The sequence below is a fragment of the Xenopus laevis genome, chromosome 6S (genome assembly GCF_017654675.1).
Source record: "Xenopus laevis strain J_2021 chromosome 6S, Xenopus_laevis_v10.1, whole genome shotgun sequence".
In the NCBI taxonomy this organism is placed as follows: domain Eukaryota; kingdom Metazoa; phylum Chordata; class Amphibia; order Anura; family Pipidae; genus Xenopus; species Xenopus laevis.
The window spans coordinates 10,740,620-10,761,639 of record NC_054382.1 but is presented as its reverse complement, the minus strand read 5'-3'; the positions used below and the strand labels follow the sequence as shown (position 1 = coordinate 10,761,639).

General features: G+C 41.0%; 1 long non-coding RNA gene across 1 annotated transcript; it reads left to right on the top strand.

Moving 5' to 3' along the window:
- The first annotated feature begins 18,407 nt into the window (after positions 1-18,407).
- Positions 18,408-20,644, top strand: LOC121395225. Its single transcript, XR_005962346.1, has 2 exons — positions 18,408-18,465; positions 20,410-20,644. It is a non-coding gene; the product is annotated as an uncharacterized LOC121395225 (long non-coding RNA).
- Positions 20,645-21,020: the final 376 nt, after the last annotated feature.

Sequence of the window (21,020 nt, the reverse complement as noted above, 5' to 3'; positions counted from 1 at the left end):
TCAAAAGAAACCATCAGCCACTGTAAATGGCAAAAATGGAAACTCAACTATCATAATGACCAATAACATTCCATCAGTGATTCAATAAAGTGCTAACCGAGTATAGACCTCCAAAGTAGTAGCCCCACCGTAAATGTATTAAATATACATTAAGGAACATTTCGCCCCCCCTTTTCTCCTACCCTCTTCTTACTTACGCGATCTTTCTTTCTTTCTTCTCTCTACATCTTCCTTCAGCTGTTGATTAATTTAATATGAATCTGAAAAACTCAATAAAAAAGTTAAATATAAAAAAACTAGACTTGAATAAACTTGAAGTGATACTAACCACCTGAAGGACTAGTTTGCCCGCTTTTAGCTCTTTTAGGACCAACTAAAATTTATATAACCATAACTCCTATCAGTGAGGAGTTAGCTACATTATATAGTGGTAGCATTGCATCTGAGCTTCTGGAATTAGACATTCTGCTTTAAAAAGATTACCTCTGGGATGATCCAGTTGATCTTCTAGGTAGGCTTCTAAGTTGCAACATAATGCTGTAGTTTTCAGCCAGTTTGGTAAACCACCAGCAAGTCCTATAACCAGCTAGCTATATTTCTTATTCTATTATGACCTCATGGAACTCTTAGGTCCACACAACACATCACTATTTGATAGAGCATTTCCCATATTTTGCCATGGAAAGTGACAGGATATTTTGGCCATTTTGACATCTAGGCTTTTCCCACTAGAGCTCTGCTGTAGACATTATACTAATATAGTAACATAGTAAGTTAGGTTGAAAAAAGACACACATTTTAAGTCTATATATAACCTGCCTAACTGCTAGTTGATCCAGAGGAAGGCAAAAAAAAAAAACAATTTGAAGCCTCTCCAATTTGCCTCAGAGGGGGAAAAATTCCTTCCTGACTCCAAGATGCAATGGGACTAGTCCCTGGATCAACTTGTACTATGAGCTATCTCCCATAACCCTGTATTCCCTCACTTGCTAAACACCATCCAACCCCTTCTTATACCTATCTAATGTATCAGCCTGTACCACTGATTCAGGGAGACAATTCCACATCTTCACAGCTCTCACTGTAACAAACAGAACCTCCTTTCTTCTAAGGGGGGAGATTTTTATATGATTATATAGTTATTATATCACCCCTTAAGCGCCTCTTCTCCAGCGTGAACAACCCCAACTTGGCCATTCTTTCCTCATAGCTAAGTTTTTCCCTTTACCAGCTTAGTTGCCCTTCTCTGTACCCTCTCTAATACAATAATGTCCAGTGATGGGCGAATTTGCGCCGTTTCGCTTCGCCGAAAAATTTGCGAATTTCGCGCGAAATTAGTGAAACGGCGAAAAATTCGCAAAACGGCGCCGGTGTCTCGTTTTTGACGCCGGCGCCCGTTTGTGACGCCGGTGTCCGTTTTTTCGGAAAAAAATTTCGGCGAATTTTCGCAGGCATTTCGCGAATTTATTCGCCTGCCGCGAATCACGCGAATTCGCGCCTGGCGAATAAATTCGCCCATCACTAATAATGTCCTGTTTGAGTGATGGAGACCAAAACTGTACGCCATATTCTAGATGGGGCCTTACCAGTGCTCTATACAGTGGAAGAATAACACCCTCCTACTAATTGGTTTTATATGTTTTTTCTTCTTTGATCTGTTGCGTGTATGAGAACAGAGCAATATAAGAATAATTACTAATTTATTTTGGTTAATATAAATGCGTGTCCAACTGAGCCGCTACTGATTCAACAAGACGTAAAGTCTTGTTTTGCTGTTAATTGGGAATTCATCCTGAGCTGAAAGGGCTTTTCTTGAACCGGTTCTGCAGACTGCCAGCTAATCCTTCAGACAAACAACAAGCCTTTTTAGTTCAATGTACCAGAAACTGGCATTATATAACCAGTCTGCTTAATGCGCAAAACATAAATGTTTAAAGACCCAATATACTCAACTACAGGACTATTGTTTTCTTCTTTAATCTAAAGCAGATGTCTTGCTTTCCACATAGAAATGGCACCTTTCAGCAGTTGTTTGTATGTTGCTGTCTTTGCACCATGTCTGTGAAGAGTAAACATACAGGGCTTAATTTACTATCATGGTTGCAAATGCTTGGTGCAAAAGCAACCCTGCACACATTTAAGGGGTCATTATTATGTGAGGTGGTAGGAGTATAGTGCCCCCTTTCCTGCACATGCAACACTTGCTGCAGGTCTCTGCACTCTAAAATGAGCACAGGGACATGTGTTCCCCCCAATGAATATATTGCTGCCTGTGTTTAGCATTACTGTATTCTTGTAGGGTGGACAGGGGAAAGGCATGGAGGAATTCCCTCTCCTGTCAGCCTGCCTTTTCCCTTACTAGTAAGTAATTTGAAAGCTAGAGTGAGCAGGAGAATTCAGGCCAGAATGGGGCCCGTTCTTACTATCTACCCTATGGTAGGCCCTATGGTAGGACGGGGTCTTGCATCTTCCTCAGTGGTGTACTTCTGCACAGTGTCGGACTGGGACACTAGGGCCCACCCAAAAACCTTACACCAGGGGCCCACTCTCAGTACTATTTTTCTTCCTCTCCTCACTCAACCTTTATTCTCCAACTCTCTGTTTTTTACATATAATAATCTATTATTCCACCTACTTGGCCTTTTTGTTCTCGTAGAAATAGAGAATGACCATGAAATAGGCCAAATGTTTAGCAGCATGAGGGCCCATTGACACCTGGGCCTACCGAGTTTTCCTGGTATCCTGGTGGGCCAGTCCAACACTGCTTCTGCGCTAGGTGCAGTCAGACAGCATGACAGAAACATGCTTGGTGGTTGGGTTACAGAGGTAACATGTGATGGTTGAATTCAGGTCCAAGGGAAAGCATTTCTCATTGTGTTCCAGGTGATTTGTTTGAGCAATAGTTCCTTCTTAAATATACCCCATTTTCTCTATATGTCGCTGAGAACAAATATTCAGATCAGACACATAGTGGGCCCTGCTGGCTATTACAGTCCCAATTGGCCTTACATCAGTTGGCCAACAGATTTAATAAGGCAGTGAATGACATTCAGTTCATCTGACCAATCTGCTGAATTCAATTGCCATCATGTCTTTAAGAAATCTGCTTGATAAGGAGCACCTTCCATTTGGTATCTAATTTTCGAGGATAACACATGATCAGGTGTCACTTTGAAATGAGCCACAATGGACATCATTATCTGGTCATGAGCACATTCCTGAAGCTTATAAAGTAGTGACCAAAGCTGCAGATCAGGTCTGGCAGTTTGACAATTATACCTTGGAAAGATGTTTTGAAATGATCCTACGAATCAGATTGGGTACTGGAAATGAGATCTGTCAAGACTAAAAATATATACATCTTGTTGATGATGGGTGCATAAGCTGATGAGGAAGTTGGAAGAGCTGTATATACTACTCACTTCTTATATATCCGATAATTAAAGCCATTGATCTGTGCAACCACATCACACAATATCTGCTCATTTGGTCCAAGCTCAGCCTATACATGGCTGCCTTTAATCAGACTGTATGCATTATTATGAAGACTGGGTATAATGTGTAACATGAACCCCAGAAGTCCGATAACATCACTTAACCTGCATATGTGCATGTTTTTCCAATGTTCAACTTGTTTTTGTAATGTTTAGATTACACAGGCCAACATATGGACTTTGCATTTGTTATAATAGGTTGTACAGGTTGATGACAAAAGTTCATTTCCAGGGGACAGGTGACTGACTGTACATTATGAAATGTTTGGACTATTTTTAAAACTTCATTGAAGATAAGAGGGTTTGGAACCACTCCAGGCACATTATGTCAATATTTTTGTACTAAATGTATAGAACATCCTATCTGTAGGAAGCAAACAAGATATTTTTCACCTTTTATTCCCGAAAACACCACAGTAATAATATATACTAGCTGCCAAATTATTCTAAACAACTAGAAAATACTGCTTGTACTTAAGCCCGCGTGACAATTTACATACTAGAGTAGTGACTGAACCAAAGCAAGATCAATGATATAATAAACAATCTGGCTAAATAAATAGATGTAGGATTAGAAAAAGGTCCCAAAGTACTTTCATATAACTCACCAAAGTATTGAAGAGGTTCAGATGCACCACCCTGAGCCTTCAGCTAGGGGAGCAGCTCAAACCATATTTGTGTAGCGCAAGCACTCAATGAGCAGTCTTCTCAACACCGTGTTAAATTCAAGAAGTTTATTCAAGTATACATGGAAGTAGCCTTATGCGTTTTTGTGTTTCACAAACACTTATCATAGGCTCCTATGATTAAGTGTTTGTGAAACACGAAAAGCGTAAGGCTGCCTCCATGTATACTTGAATAAACTTCTTGAATTTTAAACGTTGTTTGAGAAGACTGCTCATTGACTGCCTGCTCTACACGAATACAGCTATTTGGCAGCCCCTGTGTGGACTGGCAGCCTACAGGAGGGTCTGTTTGGTATTACACCTGGTTTTGCTAAAACTTGCCTCTAAGCCTGGAATCCAAAAATAAGCACCTGCTTTGAGGCCACTGGGAGCAACATCCAAGGGGTTGGTGAGCAACTTGCTACTCAGGAGCCACTGGTTGAGGATCACTGGCTTAGTGTATAACGTCAAATCTGCCCACATTTCCAGACCTAGCACCTATCTTAGCAAATACAAATACTCTACTTCTCTGCTATGTTGGAATCTTTTGTTTTGGCCTGCAAAGACTCTGGAAAGGCGCTTAACACCTACTCCACACAGCTTTATTTAAACTGTGCTGCATAAAGCACCCAGTTTGGAAAGAGTCCCAAGAATCACATCTGTTTTTTTTCACCTGACATTGCACTATAAATAGGTGGATAGCCAGAACACCTGCACATTCTCACTGTATATAACTGTGTCGGCACAAGGTGCCCATGGTAAATTAACTCTGTAGTTTGCCTCTAAGATATTTGGTTATGTTCCTATGTAAAAATACTACTCAACTCACTATCCTATCTCAGGGATTTAATCACCTCCCACTCACCATTGACAAATTACTATAGGTTTTATGGAAACCCCCTTGTTGTGGGGTCAGTGCCTTACAGCTCTCAGTAAATGAAAGAAGGTGGCAATTGAAGCTGGGGTACTGGGAGTAATATAATTACTCTTGGATTGGGACAGGCTTGTCTTTGGAGTTATTAAAATGTTCTCTGAGTTTTAGGGTATGTGCAAACCTAAACATATACTGTAAGGTTTGTAAAAAACCTGAATGGTGAGTGTGGACAGCACAGACATGTCTTGGTTGGTAGGACTATGTTTAGATAAATTAAAAATGACTGTCTCCTGTTCACCTGCTTGGGTTGCTTCCCCTTTAAAGTGGAAGCCCCCTTTCATTGGTCGTCTGCACCGGTGCCACTTAAGTATACCTTTAAAATAGAGGGGTTCTGTGGCACTTGTTTCAAACTTTAATGATTGACCTGAACTATCAATTGTGCTCAAAGAGTTGGGTTGGGTTGAGAATTTCAATCTGGATGCAGGTGTCTGCTTTTGGTCCTCCAAAACATCGCTATTGCCAAATGCCATCCCATCCACAAAATTGGGGAAGAGAATGCAGGATTCCATCTCTGAATGAATAGAAGCAGCACCTACCCAATGCTCAATATATATATGCAGATAATAGAACAATGACACAGCACTCTATGGACTCATAGACCCGAATTTGCTACCAACCTGTACATTTTTGGGCTGAAGGTGGAGGAACCACTTGAAACCACTTTTTTTGCACCCCTTTTAAAGATTAGGGCTGTTTTGTCTTCTGTACACACAGGATGAGGGTCGAGGTCTAACCTAACAACATACTTAGTTATGAACTGTGCTTGAATATCATATAGTGTATATTGTTCAGAACCTCTAATATACAATGATCCATAATGGAAACAGGAAATCCATAAGAAACATTGCTTTACAATCTTATTTTTAATTGATATCCTTTAGTATTCGTTGTCAGTGCTCCCCTGTAGCATATTATATCTATGGATCTCCTGGGGATAGCAGTACGACTGTGGGACCAGTGCTTTAGGCATCTCCTAGATCAGTGATCCCCAACCAGGGACTCATGAGCAACATGTTGCTCTCCAACCCCTTGGATGTTGCTCCCAGTGGTTTGGAGGCAAGTTTTGGTTGCAAAAAAACAGATGTGCTGCCAAACAGAGCCACCTTGCGACTGCCAATCCATATATGGTCTCCCAAATAGCCAATCACAACCTTATTGGAACCCCAGGAACTTTTTTCCATGCTTGTGTTGCACCCTAACAGTTTTACAACTGAATGTGGCTCATGGGTAGAAGGTGTGGGAACCCTGTCCTAGATGATGGACAACATAGAAACTGATGTTGCTATAATTTTTTAAGCATCTCTATTATATCTTTATACATGGTGAATTCAATAGATGAAATACAAAAAATCTCTTTAATACCTGTTTATTGCCCCAAGACATCTACATGGGTTAGGAAGGAAATTGTACTGGTATATGCTCTCCATAACTGGAGTAAAGAAACATAACAAGTGGCTGTCCTACAGGGCTGCATATCAGCGGAGCTTCTAAAAAGATAACCCGGCAGAGATAAAGAAGTTCTGCCTACTGATAACATCGCAAAAAAGTCTGGGAGTGAGCAGGGAGGATGTTTTTGCTCCAATCGTTATGAACTAGGAAGTAATGAGGGTTCACCAGTGTATCTCATAGATATCGATGCTTCCTGTAAACATTTTCAGAGTTAATGGATAACTACCCATGTATCAGTAGCTTTTAAAACAATATTTGTTAAATGTAGACACATACAATAAAATTGATACTGAACAGGTATGGGTATGGGGGGATCCACTCATTCATAAGTAGTTTCGTGAAAAATTTATTATACCCATATTTTACTGGGCCCTTAAATGATCATGTGCCTTACAATAACACTTTCCTATGTATCCTCCTTTAAGGGCAACTTAAAGGGGGTTTTCACTTTTAAATTTACCTTTAGTATGACTTAGAGAGTGATGTTCTGAGACAATTTTGCAATAGGTTTTCATGGTTTATTATTTGTCGTTTTTGAGTTAATTAGCTTTTTATTCAGCAGCTCTCCATTTTGCAATTTCAACAATCTAGTTGCTAGGGTCCAAATTACCCTAATTTGATCTGTTTCTGACAATAAGTTTTAAAGAATTCTAAATCATCAGGAGTGCTTGCCTCACGTCATTCATGTTTAAAGGGATGGTTCACCTTTAAGTAAATTTTAGTATGTTATCGAATGACCAATTCTAATCTACTTTTCAACTCATCAGAACTTTTTCTTTTTTTTTAATTATTTGCCTTCTTTTTCTGAAATGTGGTCACTGCCCCAATCTAAAAAATGTTCTGTAAGGTTACAAATGTATTGTCATTGTTACTTTTTTTTACTCATCTTTTATTACTTTATTCAGGTCTCGCCTATTCATACTTCAGTCTCTCATTCATATTAATGCATGGTTGCTAGGAAAAATTCAGACCCTAGCAACACATCGCTGAAACTGCAAACTGGAGAGCTGCTGAATAAAAAAGCGAAATTACTCAAAGACCATACAAAATGAAAACCAATTGCAGATTGTCTCAGAATATCACTCTCTGCATCATGCTAAAAGGTAATTTAAAGATGAACAAGGCTTTCAGAACCAGCATGATCAGACTTGTCCTTTCTTTCTTTTTTACTATATTGATATTTAGATATTAATTAAGAAGCTATATTAAGCGACATGTACTGTATTCCTGTGTATGTATGTGCTGCATTCTAGTGCCCCCTGTAGGATTTTGAAAAGTGAGTAGAAAGCAATAAAAACAGAGTAGTCACTGGTTGTAACATTATTACAAAGAAAAAAAATAATTTTATCAAAAATGGAGTCTATGGGACATGGCTTTCCAGACAATGGGTTTCCTGATAACAGATCCCATACCTTTTTAGCTTTTTATTCAGCAGCTCTCCAGTTTTCATCCATGCATTGATTTGAATAAGAAAGCCTGGATAGAAAGATGAGTAATAAAATGTATAGATTTGTAGCCTTACAGAGCATTTGTTTTTTAGATGGGGGTCAGTGATCCCCATTTGAAAACTGGAAATAGTAAAAAACCAAACAAATGAAGTTGCTTAGAATGAGCTGTTCTATAACATACTAAAAGTTAAAGGTGAACCACCCCTTTAAGTTCAACATTTCACAGAGGGGTGTCTTGGTGAGGAACAGGGCCGGGCCCCTAGGCAACCCGGCCGACTAACCCTCCATCCAGCATGCATGTGCACACGCCCAACCGCAACTAAGGGGAGAGCGAGGGAGGGGAGGGAGGGGTGAGCAACAGGAGGGAGGGGAGAGTGATGGAGGGGAGGGAAGGGGGGGTGAGCAATGGGAGGGAGGGGTGAGTGACAGAGGGGAGGGAGGGGTGAGCGACAGAGGGGAGAGGAGGGAGGGTGGGAAGGGAGAGTGACAGAGGGGGGAAAGGGTGAGTGACAGAGCAGAGGAGGGAGGAGTGAGCGACGAGAGGGGTGAGAGATGGGAGGGTGAGCGACGGAGGGAGGTGGGGAGATGAGGGAGGGAGAGCAACGGAGGGGAGGAAGAAGTGAGAGATGGAGGTGAGGAAGGGGGTGATCGGCAGAGGGGAGGGGTGAGTGAGGGCGGGGAGAGGAGGGAGAGCAACGGAGGGGAGGGTGACAGGACAGAGGGGAGAATGACGGAGGGGTGGGTGACAGAGCGAAAGAAGGGGAGTAAGACTGAGGGGTGCGAACCCAGACTATGGGTAGGCAGAAGATAATTTTAGAGGTAGTTGCCCAGCACACCCCTATCATTGTGCAATAGGTAGCTGCCTCTTCTGCCTACCCCTAGTTTCGGCCCTGGTGAGGAAGGCACCTATCTAGTGCTGCCAATCCCTATTTCTGTAGAGAAACTAAAAGCAGAGCATTTGAGTGTGTAAATGAAATTTCGGCTTCATTCTGATATTAGGTGTGTGGTAAAGCCATATGCATTTTGCAGTTCAGCAGCTCACATAGCAATGTAGCAGGTATTTCCATTAGACAGTCCCTATAATTAATTTGCAATGTCTATTTTACTTGCACAATCTAAAAAAATCCCCCAAAGCAGCTACTTCAGAAAACTACCTATTTCATCACAAAAACGATACCTTCAGTCCAAACCATTCTCCAGTGGCTTAATTATGGCCCAAACTGCTACTTGTTTTTATTTTGTCCAGAGCTTTTAAACTGACTTTGTCTAAAATTGAAATGAATTGTTCAGCTGTTCTAAGTGATCATTTAACTTGCACCAATTATTTGTCTGTATAACAAAACGGATGATTTATTATAAGTCTGACGGTTTAAACGGAATAATGGAATGAGTGCAAAATGTGTGGCAGTTCTACTGACATACAGCATTTACATGTCACCTTTTTGAAAACAAATATCTCATTGGTTTCCCGAGGTGACTTGGCCTGGAGGAATCCTCGTTTATTTCATTACATTACCTCCATGTACCTCGGCTCAGTTTTGAACTTAAACTGGACAGGACTCTTCTAGATTGAGGTGGCGATCAAACAACTGCCCATGGCTTCATCATTGCCCCTCCCCCTGACATCACCACCCCCATAATGTCACCCCCATGCCATCACCATTCATCCCCTCCAGCCCTACTGGGAGCAATATGTGGCCTTCACTGCATTTGTATGGCCCCATATCTATCACAAACTAAGGGCTTTATTGATCAAAATCTGAATTTTTCTGAATTTGTAAATAAAAAAAACGTCAGAATAAACTAGAAAGATTTGACCTTATTTATTAATAAAAAAGCACCATTTTTTATTGAGCACAAACTCAATAAAATCGAGTGAAAATCCAAAGCTTTTTCGCAACAAGCCCAAATTTTTCAGATTTTTGCCCAAAATGTCTGAAATAGTCGGATTTTCGTGCTAATTGCAGAGCAGACAGAAACTTCCAAATACGATAGGGCTTCTCCCATTGAGAATGAGGTCTGAGATGCCGGATTTCAGACATTTTCCATCATCGGGGTATAATCAATCTGGAAAAATTCGAATTTTTTTTCACACTAAATATTTCGATTTTATAGTAAAATAACTTTTTTCGAGTTTTTTGTATTTGGACTTCAATAAGAGTAACATAGTAAATTTGGTTGAAAAGACACACGTCCATCAGTTCAACCTTTGAAGTCTATATATAACCTGCCTAACTGCCAGTCGCTTCCCCTACAATTGCCAATAAAAAAAACAACTACAAGGTTGGAACAAAACTAGGAGCAGTCTCTGCCAAGATCAAAGCAATAGGCCATGGGCAGGTACAAGAGTTGTAGTAGAAGAACAAGCCAATGGCAGGCTGACTTGAGAGCAGAAGACAAGATCGTTTCACACTGAAGAAGCTTCTAAGGAAATTGACTCTTTGGCCATGAAACGCATCAAGCACACCCTACTGTTTAACCTCTGTTTGTGTTTATTGGACTGTGTTGTTTTTAATGTATTTTAGTAAAGTTACTCTATTGACTTTATACATCACCTTTCCCTTGTCTTCAGCGACCCCTATCCTCTGACCAGCTCTGGATTAAGTCTTTATATGTGATTTGCAGTGTGCAAAGTTGTGTGCCTAAAAAAAGCAATAATAACACAAATTCAATGGGCCAAAGGTAATATACCAATATCAGGATACAATGATTAAAAGATCACCTCAAGATATATCTATACAAACCATGGAAACATAACAACTGACTTATTTTCATGCCTTTTAGTGCGTTTGCTGTAACTGGTGACTACGGACAAGAGTGGAGTAGATGTTCCTGTTGAAGGAGGATCTATACTAGAACATTTCTCAGATATACTGTACATGTATTTCTTTTATGTTGTAAGAATAGGACTTGATATAACCTTTATGGGAGTCAAGGTATTGTCCTGATACCCATATATGAGAAAATGATTGCACATCCAATTAAGACCACAAGTACAATTGCGTTCACTCAAATTTCCCTGCAGTGAGTTGCATGTAAACCCCCATTCATTATGTGTGACAAAATGAACTTCTTGCATTGCCATTCAGTTGTTCTTGGTGATGCAGCATTTTTGCTGCTTTCTGTTTCAAATCACTGCTGCACCTATTGACACAGGAACCCTGATGCTACCGCCACTTCCAAATCAGGTGGTGATTTGGAAGTCCCTATGCTAATACTGTAGATGGGTGTGTCATGAGCACTCCACTTAGGATCCAAGATGGTGGTGCCAATGGCCGCCTCTTGCCATCATGTGCTGTCATGACGACGGTGCGTGGTGTCATCACACCACATTTCATTATGAAGATTCAAAATCAAGGACCCAGGTTGAATGCCTCAAAGCGCAGTGTAGCTCTTGGGCACCATCTTCCGGATCTTGGGATTTCTTCAGGTCCTCTCCGGCAATTCGGGTCCTCTTCGGCAATTTGTGGTTCGAACCAGAAGACTGCTCCAACTGCGTGTGCGCCAATACGGCGTTCTATTACAGATGAAGACCGGCGATTCGGAAGATTTTGCCTACAAGCTCCGCTGCACTTACTCTGCACTGAATTAGGTGAGAAATATTTTAGGGACATTTTCAGGACTATTGAAGTATGGTAGGGGGAAGCAGGGAGAGGTATCCAGGTTAGTAGGTAGGGGCTTTTCTTAATTATGAGGTTGAGGTCTCCTAATCCTTTGGACACGTGACTTTTCTACAAGCTGCTTCCTCCTTGGCCTCTACTCCAAACTTCCTGAGCCATTCACTAAAATACAAAGTTGTGTTCCAGCAGCCGAATGCTGGTGAATTTTCCCTAGCTTTACTTTGGCAGTGTGAGCATTTCATAGCAAATTTTGTCTAGAGTTCATTTCTGCCTAGTGAAACTTCGCTAGCACTCCTGCACTTACGTTAATTTAAATAGGGCAAGAACCTCATGGTATGGACGTCTTTATTAGTAATGTTGGTGCAAATGCTTGAAGTGGCCACCTTTTCAAACACATGAGCCATAATAAAGACAGAAGAAATCCTCTAATGCCCTAGACATGAGACCACCCTTATATAAATGTGACTTGCCCCTCAAATTACTTTACTAAAAAAAAAGTCACCAGTGCTTTTTTACAACTTCAATACATTTCCGGCATACAGGATATGATGTCACTGACATAAGATTGAGGAAGATGTAGCTTCGTTTTATCGGTTTGCCTGGTCTGAGGTGGCGAAGTAAACTCTGGCGAAAGACGTTCAGTAAACAGGGCCGCTCCGGCCATGAGGCAAGGTGAGAATCTTGCCTCAGGTGGCACGGAGCGGCCAGTTACCAGGGGCGGCAAAAAGCCGCCTCTGGTAACTTTAAGAGCCGAATTTCCGTTTTTTAAAGCGGAAATTCGGCTCTTCTAGCGCAGCGAGCGCAATTGCGCTCACTGCACTAGCGATGCGGCCCCTCCTCCACCCGCTCCGACGCTGGTAGTTAGAAGAGCGGAGCAGGAGGAGGGGCGGCATTGGGGCTGCTGCCTCAGGCGGCAGCAGCCCCTGAAACGTGCCTGTCAGTAAAATTCGTGCCTTAGTGAATTTGCAGAGTAACGACCGTTTGGCAGATTGAAAAGTCATCTGGCGATAGGATGCGAATTTTCGCTAGCAACGGTTTCATTCGCTAGAAAATTGTCCTCTACGTCCATTAGTAAATTGCCGATGTCCCTGTGGATGTGATTTCTAGAGAATTTTCGCTAGTGTCAGCCACTTCGCCCTTTAGTGATTCTGCCCCCTTGTGACCTTAATCTGCTTGTGCTTCAAGAGCCTATAACATTTTAAAGAAAACATTTTAAATAAAAAGCGGGTTATTCCTCAGCAAACAGAAACAGAATATTTTATCAGCCAAACTGTATGGTATTTGTGTTACTTGGACTTAAATCTAACCTGTGAGAAAATGTTAAATAGGCGAGCAAAATGAAAGTTACCATATGTTTTCAATATTGCATCTGTCGATTCCTAATCTTACTCCTCGCGTGTTTTAATGTTAAGCACACAGAAAGCTTAACATTTAGCAAATTTCCCGGCCGTGCAGATGAAACGTTGCAGCGTTTCTCGTGTCGGCATTCGGGGATTAATTTTCGTTTGCATTAATATAGACTCAAGCTTGCCAGAGCTGTCATCTTCACAGCCTCAAATAATATAAGTTACAATTTTTTTTAATCATCCTCAAGTTTCACCTTCTGCATGGAAACCCGCTGTGTAATTTGTCTGACTTAGACAAATTAATTCCGCTTGCTTGTGTGCATGCATTTCCATTTATTGAGCAAATACAGAGCAGATACCTTCTCGTATAAGTTCTGCAAGAACCGCCACGGCGAGTATATTTGGGATAAGGCTCCTCGTTTATTTAGCATGACATTTTGGTTGACATTGAAGAAACCGGATAAAGCTTCACGCAAGAGCTAATTTGTTGAAAGTCAACAAAATGAACAATCAACCATAACATACAGGGAGATATCCATTATATGTCACTGTGGATATGTAAACATGTTAAATGTTAGATAGATAAGTTATTATACAGGTATGGAACCTGTTATCCAGAATGCTCTGGACCTGGGATTTTCCTCATGTGTCTTTTCATAATTTGGATCCTCTACTAAAAAATTATTGAAACTTGAATTAAACCCAATACGATTGTTTTGTCTCCAATAAGGATTAATTTTATCTTAGTTAAGAAAAAGTACAAGTTGCTGTTTTATTATTACAGAGAAAGAGGAAATCATTTGTAATTGATGAATTATTTGATTGAAGTGGAATCTATGGGAAACGGCCTTCCTGTAATTCCAAACTTTCTGGATAACGGATCCAATACCTGCCTGTCTACTATTAAGTATGTTCTACTTTGCTGAAGGAATTCGCTATATCACCTTTTGGAATAATTTTTGGAGAGAGCTCTTTTTACAGATCTTCAAGTCAAGTGGAAAATATTAGGGGCGTTTAACAACTACCCCTGCCGGAAGTGGAGGAGCTTTTAAGGGGCACAGACAGTTACTGCTTTCCAATGTATGAGGGGATGACATGTGACTTGAATGTTCACCTTAAGAGAACTTGTTCGACCAGTTTAATATTTATAGTTCATGTTTAATTATGACAAACAGGATGTAGCCTTCTATAAATCTTTCTGTAAAATTATAATTGAATTGGCTCAGAAGCTGCTCACTCCCTGTTTCACCATGTCTCCTCTTGCCCTGTCTAAATCAGACACAAAGCATCAGCATTAATCGTTATTTGGATCAGCAAATAAAAGCTTTAATTGGCAAAAAAAATCTCAGGTGATGTTATGGTCACAGGTTTTTGCAGTGGCTCAGGGCTTCAGAGTTTTGTTGTATGTACAGCACAGCAGCTAGGGATGCCACCTTTTCTGGAAAAAAATATTGGCCTTCCTATATTTTTATATTAATATAATATAATAATATAATATAATAATATTTTTACCGGCCAGGCCGGTAAAGTACCGGCCAGGTGGCAACCCAAACAGCAGCTCTGTGTAATAATATAACATGTAAGGGCAGAATTTGGCCCTTTGGATGAGCTTTTAGAGAATAAGAGGTCTTAATTTGTTTGCTGGTACAAAATGCAAAATACAGATGCAAAGCTCTATGTTTTTTACCCATAATGCTCACCACATTTTTTACCCACCCCAATGTGCACGCAATAGGCAGGCATTAAGTATAAAGCTCTCCTGTGTCTTGTGGCCCCTGGCTTTCTCCCAAGCTTATGCAACATGTAGGAGCTCATTTACAAAATTGTAGCAGCATCAGGGCCGGATTTGTGGCTGGATTTGTGGCGAGGCCTAGGGTGGCAAATTTTATGGGGCGGCATGCTGCCCAGCCGCTCTATAGGGAGCATTGGGGACATGCTGCTCCCCAGTGCTCCGGCGCTTGCAAGCCAGTGCTCATGTGCCTGCACCCCCTTTGCGCCTGCAAACATGATTGTGAATTTTTATTCATAATGACATTGACCTTAAGAGCTTTTTAAGTATGGCATAACCCTGCATTGTGAAAATGTAGGAGCACACTCTGCGTTTGAGTTAAAATGGAAAAAACATATTTCGTAAATTACGAATTTATATCCGCACACAACGAACACTACAGTGGTCTCGCTCTTTCTTATTTGCAAATATCTGTCTGCAATACTCATTATACTGTGAATTGTAAATCAAAACCAAAAAAAGAAGGGCACAGCAGTGCAAAGTTTAGGGGAAAACCTGCAAACCAACTATATGCAAATGAATATACTCTGCACAAAGTTTATAAATGACCGCCAATTTGTGCCAATCACCACCAGGCATCACTGCATTCAGAGAGGAGGGTGTTTTTTGTTTGCTCTATTACCATTGCTGTATTTTCCCCTTTGACATTAAGAGACCTATTAACAATTGTGCATGCTTTTAGGCACAAGCAATCTTTAATGAAACCCTTGAGTTTCCTAACTCACAGCCACCATCATTTTATCCGAGCAGGCTTTTGGAATGAAGAAAAATGTAAGCACCTAAAAACTGCTGAAGGTTTTTCTATCTAGTAACTTGTACACCACCTTCCAATTGTTTTTCTTTTAAGGGCTTCAATGACAAAATGTTGGAAGACTTTTCCGAGAAGTTAGGCAAGCCCTCAGAAAAAGAAAGTGAAAGAAGTCTTATTTCTATTGGCAGATGTCCACATCCATCATATGGGTGGTGTATAGTTATTGCAATGTGATGCTATTTGTGAAGTTTAATGTTCCATTATCTAAGACTAAAATTGCTTATTAAGTGTATGATAAGTTATTCCGTCATGCGTGTCTATTCTTAGTCATATGAAATAAAGTATAAGGGCATTTCCAAGCTGAACATCAAACCCGTATTTACATAATATTACATGTGAGTTAAGACAGGAGGGCCCCAACAACTATTTCTTATGTAACCTACAGGAGGGCGATTTAGGCAAGCTGTTTGTTGATAGTGTCTTGAGATCTACAGATCACCAGCTAAAGGTCTACTGGTGGATCCCTATCTACCTTTTGGGCATCCCTGAGTTAATATGCTCTTTAGTTCTGCAGAGAAATGTAATGAAAATGTCCTAAGACTACTGAGAAGAAAGAAGTTACTCAATTGGTGGCACTCCACTGGCACCTAATTTGGTATATGTAATTCTCTCCCTGAATTGCCTTCCTAAAATACGCTATAAATGGTATAATGGTACAGTATGCCTCTTATTCACAAAAACAACCTTGCTAGACTGATCTTTAGAATGATGCTGTGAACAGGTTATGTTGTGCTTCCTATAAGGTATAAGTGTCCCTGATATCTTCTAAGGATGGAAGGATTATCAATACAATATAGAGAATTGCTGAATTGTCCATACTGTATAACAGCCAATGTTTCTCTGGGATCCCAGTATCTTGAAGCATTTAAATCACTTTTGTCTTTTAGTGCCACCTTCTGGAAACTTCTGGATAAGAACCCTTTTTTATGGGATGAGGCCAAAATTAAGTAATAACGTGTCGTTTTGGCTCAGCTTCCAGTGACTCTATCCTGTTTTCAACAAAGATTCATTGTTCACTTTGTAGTTTATTGTTTATATGCACTGAGTTTTGGCACTTGTCACATAGAGTTTGTAGCTTGTGTTCCTTTCACAAATGATTAAAAGAAATACTGAGTTTGGCTTGGAAGGAGTATGAGTAGTTTGGGCAGTTCCTCTGCTTATGTGATATTAGCCTTATAGCACAGGTATGGGCTCTACTTTCCAGAATGATTGTAACCTGTTATTTTCAGATATAGCGTTGTCCTGTAATTTAGAGCACCATGCCTTAAAGGGGACCCGTCACCCCAAAAAATGATTCCAAATCCTATTTTATCATGTTAGTCAAGCAAAATGAACTTTAATTACACTGTATAAATTATTGGAATCTTGTTTCCTTCAGTCTGGGAATTCATAATTATAACAAGCAGACAGGAGCCATTTTGTGGACACTGTTATTAAGACAAGCCTTTTATCTCAGAATCTTGTTTGTGCACCAGAATGGGGGACCTGATGTCCATTCCCATGCCCTGGCTACACAATTAAATGGTGAAGAGAACGAGGGAATGTGGGGAGAGCAGTGACATCTAGGAAGTGCTGAATGGAAAGTGAAAGTAATTGCCTAAGGCGTAGAGGAGGGGCAGACAATATTTGATTGACAGCTGAGATTTTTAAATGAGTTTACAACAGTTATAAATGCTTTAATAAAAAAAAAAAATGGATTTCATATTTAATTTGAAAAGTACTTTTATTATACAGCTTTTTGTGTCTGGGTGAAGGGTCCACTTTAAAGCAACCAAAAGAATAGAAATATTAAATTACAAACCTAGTATAGTTTTTCCATTATAAATGCCAAAATCGCACACCCTGACTTCATCCAAATGTCATCCTGACCCCAACGTCATTGTCCGGCCATGTGACATCATTGTTTCGCCTATTTTCACGACCACCATATGGGCTTAAAAAACAGAAAAGGTGGAAACCCTAGATAACATTGCTGTTCATGTGATGCATCGGTTTAAATTGACATTGTGGGGAAAATTGTGGGAAATACAAGGTGAACTGCGTCAGAAATGGCACTTTGGCACAACATTGCGCTTGTTTTCTTAAATGACCCCTAGGGGCACATTTACTAATGGTCAAATATCGAGGGTTAATCAACCCTCGATATTCAACCCTCAAAGTTAAATCCTTCGACTTCATATATCGAAGTCGAAGGATTTAGCGCTATTCGTTCGATCGAACGATTCGAAGGAATAATCAAACGATTTTCCTTCGATCAAAAAAAGCTAGGAAAGCCTATGGGGACCTTCCCCATAGGCTAACATTGGTGCTCGGTAGGTTTAAGGTGGCCAATCAAATAGTCGAACGATTTTTAGCTCGAATCGTTTCGAAGTCGTAGTCAAAGGTCGAAGTAGCCAATTCGATGTGGAAGTAGCCAAAAAAAACCTTCGAAATCCTAAGTATTTTTTATTCTAATCCTTCACTCGAACTTAGTAAATGTGCCCCCTAATGTCTAATTTTTGCAGAGTAAAGCGAAACCATGAAAAAAATGAGCAAATGAGCCTATGGGAAATGGCAGTCGTAATTTGGAGCTTTCTGGATAATGGGTTATAGGATTTCAGATCTCATTTCTGTACTGTGTTACTTTTTAAATTCTTTTTAGATATTCAAATTTTGGTAAAAGCGTTGTGGTTTCATTTGCTTGGCCTTGCTAAAGTCTCCTTATCTGTTCTGTTCCCAGAGCTGCCAAGCCTCACGAAGAAACTTCGGGCGACTTTGGAAACGAATCGCCGCGTGTGATTAGCGCCGTCATTTTTTCATTTGACCCGGCGCATATTCAGGGAAGGCGTTTGCCACCGCAAAAACGAGGCGATTAGTCTCCAGGCGACCAAATCTCCCCAAAACGCCCTGTGTGGCCTGACCCTAACAGGGTAAGTGAGCAGGACACTCTAATACTGAGAATATACAGATAACTCTTGCCACACAACAATACAGGGCTGCCAGTCACACAGGTACCAAGACATTTATTACCCTACAAAACACTTATTTCTTTGAGACAGGAATATGTTACAGGCAACAGGTGCATTTAGGTTGGGGCATTTCAAAAGTATAATAAAGTGCAGCATAAACCCTAAAATGCAGTTCACTGTAGGAGTCATGAGGTGGCGCAGTTGTTCCAGGTTTCTGATACAGCTGCCATTTTTGCAGATATTCTTCAACCACTCTTATGCCAATACAGGTACTACATTCATCCAACTATATACTCATTCTGCACATTATTTATTTTTTATCCTATAGCTGAAATTTTGGTTAGTTCTAACACCCTGCAACAAAGGCTAAACAGTCTCTGCACATTAGTATAATGTTATGTAACAGTCAGCTATTGTTCTAGAATAAGATTACATGTTTAGACACTGTTAAATATTAGTTGCAGGGAGTTAATCTGCAGAATCAGTATATTGGTAGATGCAGGGAGTTGGAGCAAAACAGATTTGTTAAAAAAAACTTTTTTCTTCATCAAACTCAAAAAAATCATTTATTTTTTAAGCAATGGCCAAACAATTATTTAGGGAAGAAGGAAGCAGGGAGAGATATGGGAAAGCTGATAGGACACGACACGCAGCGGAGGTGTTGGGCGAAGCCTGCGGGGAGCCAATCGGGGAAGGTGACAGAAAGAATTTAGAAGAGTCAGCAGGGAAGCAATCGTAAAGGCAGCAGAGAAGTGTTGAGTTAAAGGGCCAGTAACATAAAAAAAAGTCGTTTGTACTAATCGAAAAAAAAACACCAAGACACTTTTGACTTTAAATTCGCAAAGTCTTTATTAAGAAATACCTTACCAATTCTCTGCTTGCCCTTCTCTTCAGAAATGGCGATAGGGCGATGATCCATCATGCAGCGCTCGATTTCTCCACCCTGCCTTCTATAGGAGATAGCCAGGGAGGAGAAATTGAGTGGCGCACGATGGATCGTCACCCTGAAGCCAAATGAGTGGATCTCTCAGTGTATGGCCACTAGGGCCGGACTGGGGGGCCCGGGGCCCACCGGGACCGATGTCCAGAGACCCTCTCCGGCCTTCCCGCCCGGCCCCTACTGTGAAGCGTGCCGGTGCGCACGCATTCAGGAGCGCTCAGCGCGCAAGCACGCTGCCGCATTGGGTGCATCACGCATGCGACGGCTCTGCTGCACCGTTTTTTTTTTCAGAATGGAGAGAGGGGGTCTGGCCCATGAGGCTCGGGGCCCACTGGGTTTTTTCCCCGAGTCCCGACACTGATGGCCACCTTGCAGCTGCGGGTAGCCAATCGTGGGAGGCAGCAGGAAGAGATTAGAAGAGACAGCAGCGAATCGATTTGGAAAAAGTAAGGGGGCGCGACAGTGTCGGACTGGGATGCCAGGGGCCCACCAGAAAACCTTAGACTATGGGCCCACTGTCCAAACTATTATTCCTCTTCTCCTCACTCACCTCTTTATTTTTGTAGTCTATTATATCTACGTACTATACTATATATATATATATATATATATATATATATATATAATTTGGAATGACCATGAAATAGGCCAACTGGTTAGAAGCAAGAGGGCCTCGCTGACACCGGGCCCACTGGGAGTTTTCCTGGTATCCCGGTGGGCCAGTCCGACACTGGGGCAGCAGAGAGGTGTTGGGTGGGGAGCCAATTGGGGAAGTCAGCAGGAGGAGACTGGAGATAGCAGTGGGGGAAATGCAACGGGACATGATCAGGAATGGCCACAGAGAGAGGGAAGATATTGGTAAAAGCAGCAGGATAGGCAGTGGGGAGGAGATGAGACACGAAATAAGGAAGAAAGTCTGTGCCAAAATGACATCGTTGAAAGCGCCTCCTATGTCTGTCACGCAGGCCAGTCTCTGATTTGGAACAGCCAGTGGCCGCTGAGCAATACAGAAAGGAGCCTTGGACCTGGAAGTTTGTGAAAGGAGTGGGTCAAGTCCTGTTTTTTGACTTTTTAATCCATATTTGATCAGAAAGGTACACAAATAAAAATGAATAATTCATTTTCATGTTAATTAGCATGCTTTAGTCCATTGTTAAATGTTATGGTATATGTCCCATTAAAGGTGGCCATACAAACAGAGATATGCGTCGCATAGTGGGTAGACAGAGTATAGCGGGAGACAAGGCATTTAAAGCTGAAAGTCTGCAGTTCAACTGCATCTGAATTGTTTCATTTAAAATTCATTGTGGTAATGTACAGAACCAAAATTAGAAAAAAAAAGTTGAAGGCACTGTATACACCCTGTATACTAACTGTATACACCCAAGGTATTCCTATTTGGCATTGTGGATGATATTGCAACAAGAGGCAAATAAAAAAGTTCATAATTTTACTATCCTGAACTAGCAACAACCAGAGAACAGACAAATTAACATGGAAGTGGAGGGGCAAGGCACCCGGAGAGAAAAAAAACTCACCAGGCCAGAGAAAGTCTTTACTAAAGGATTAAACAACA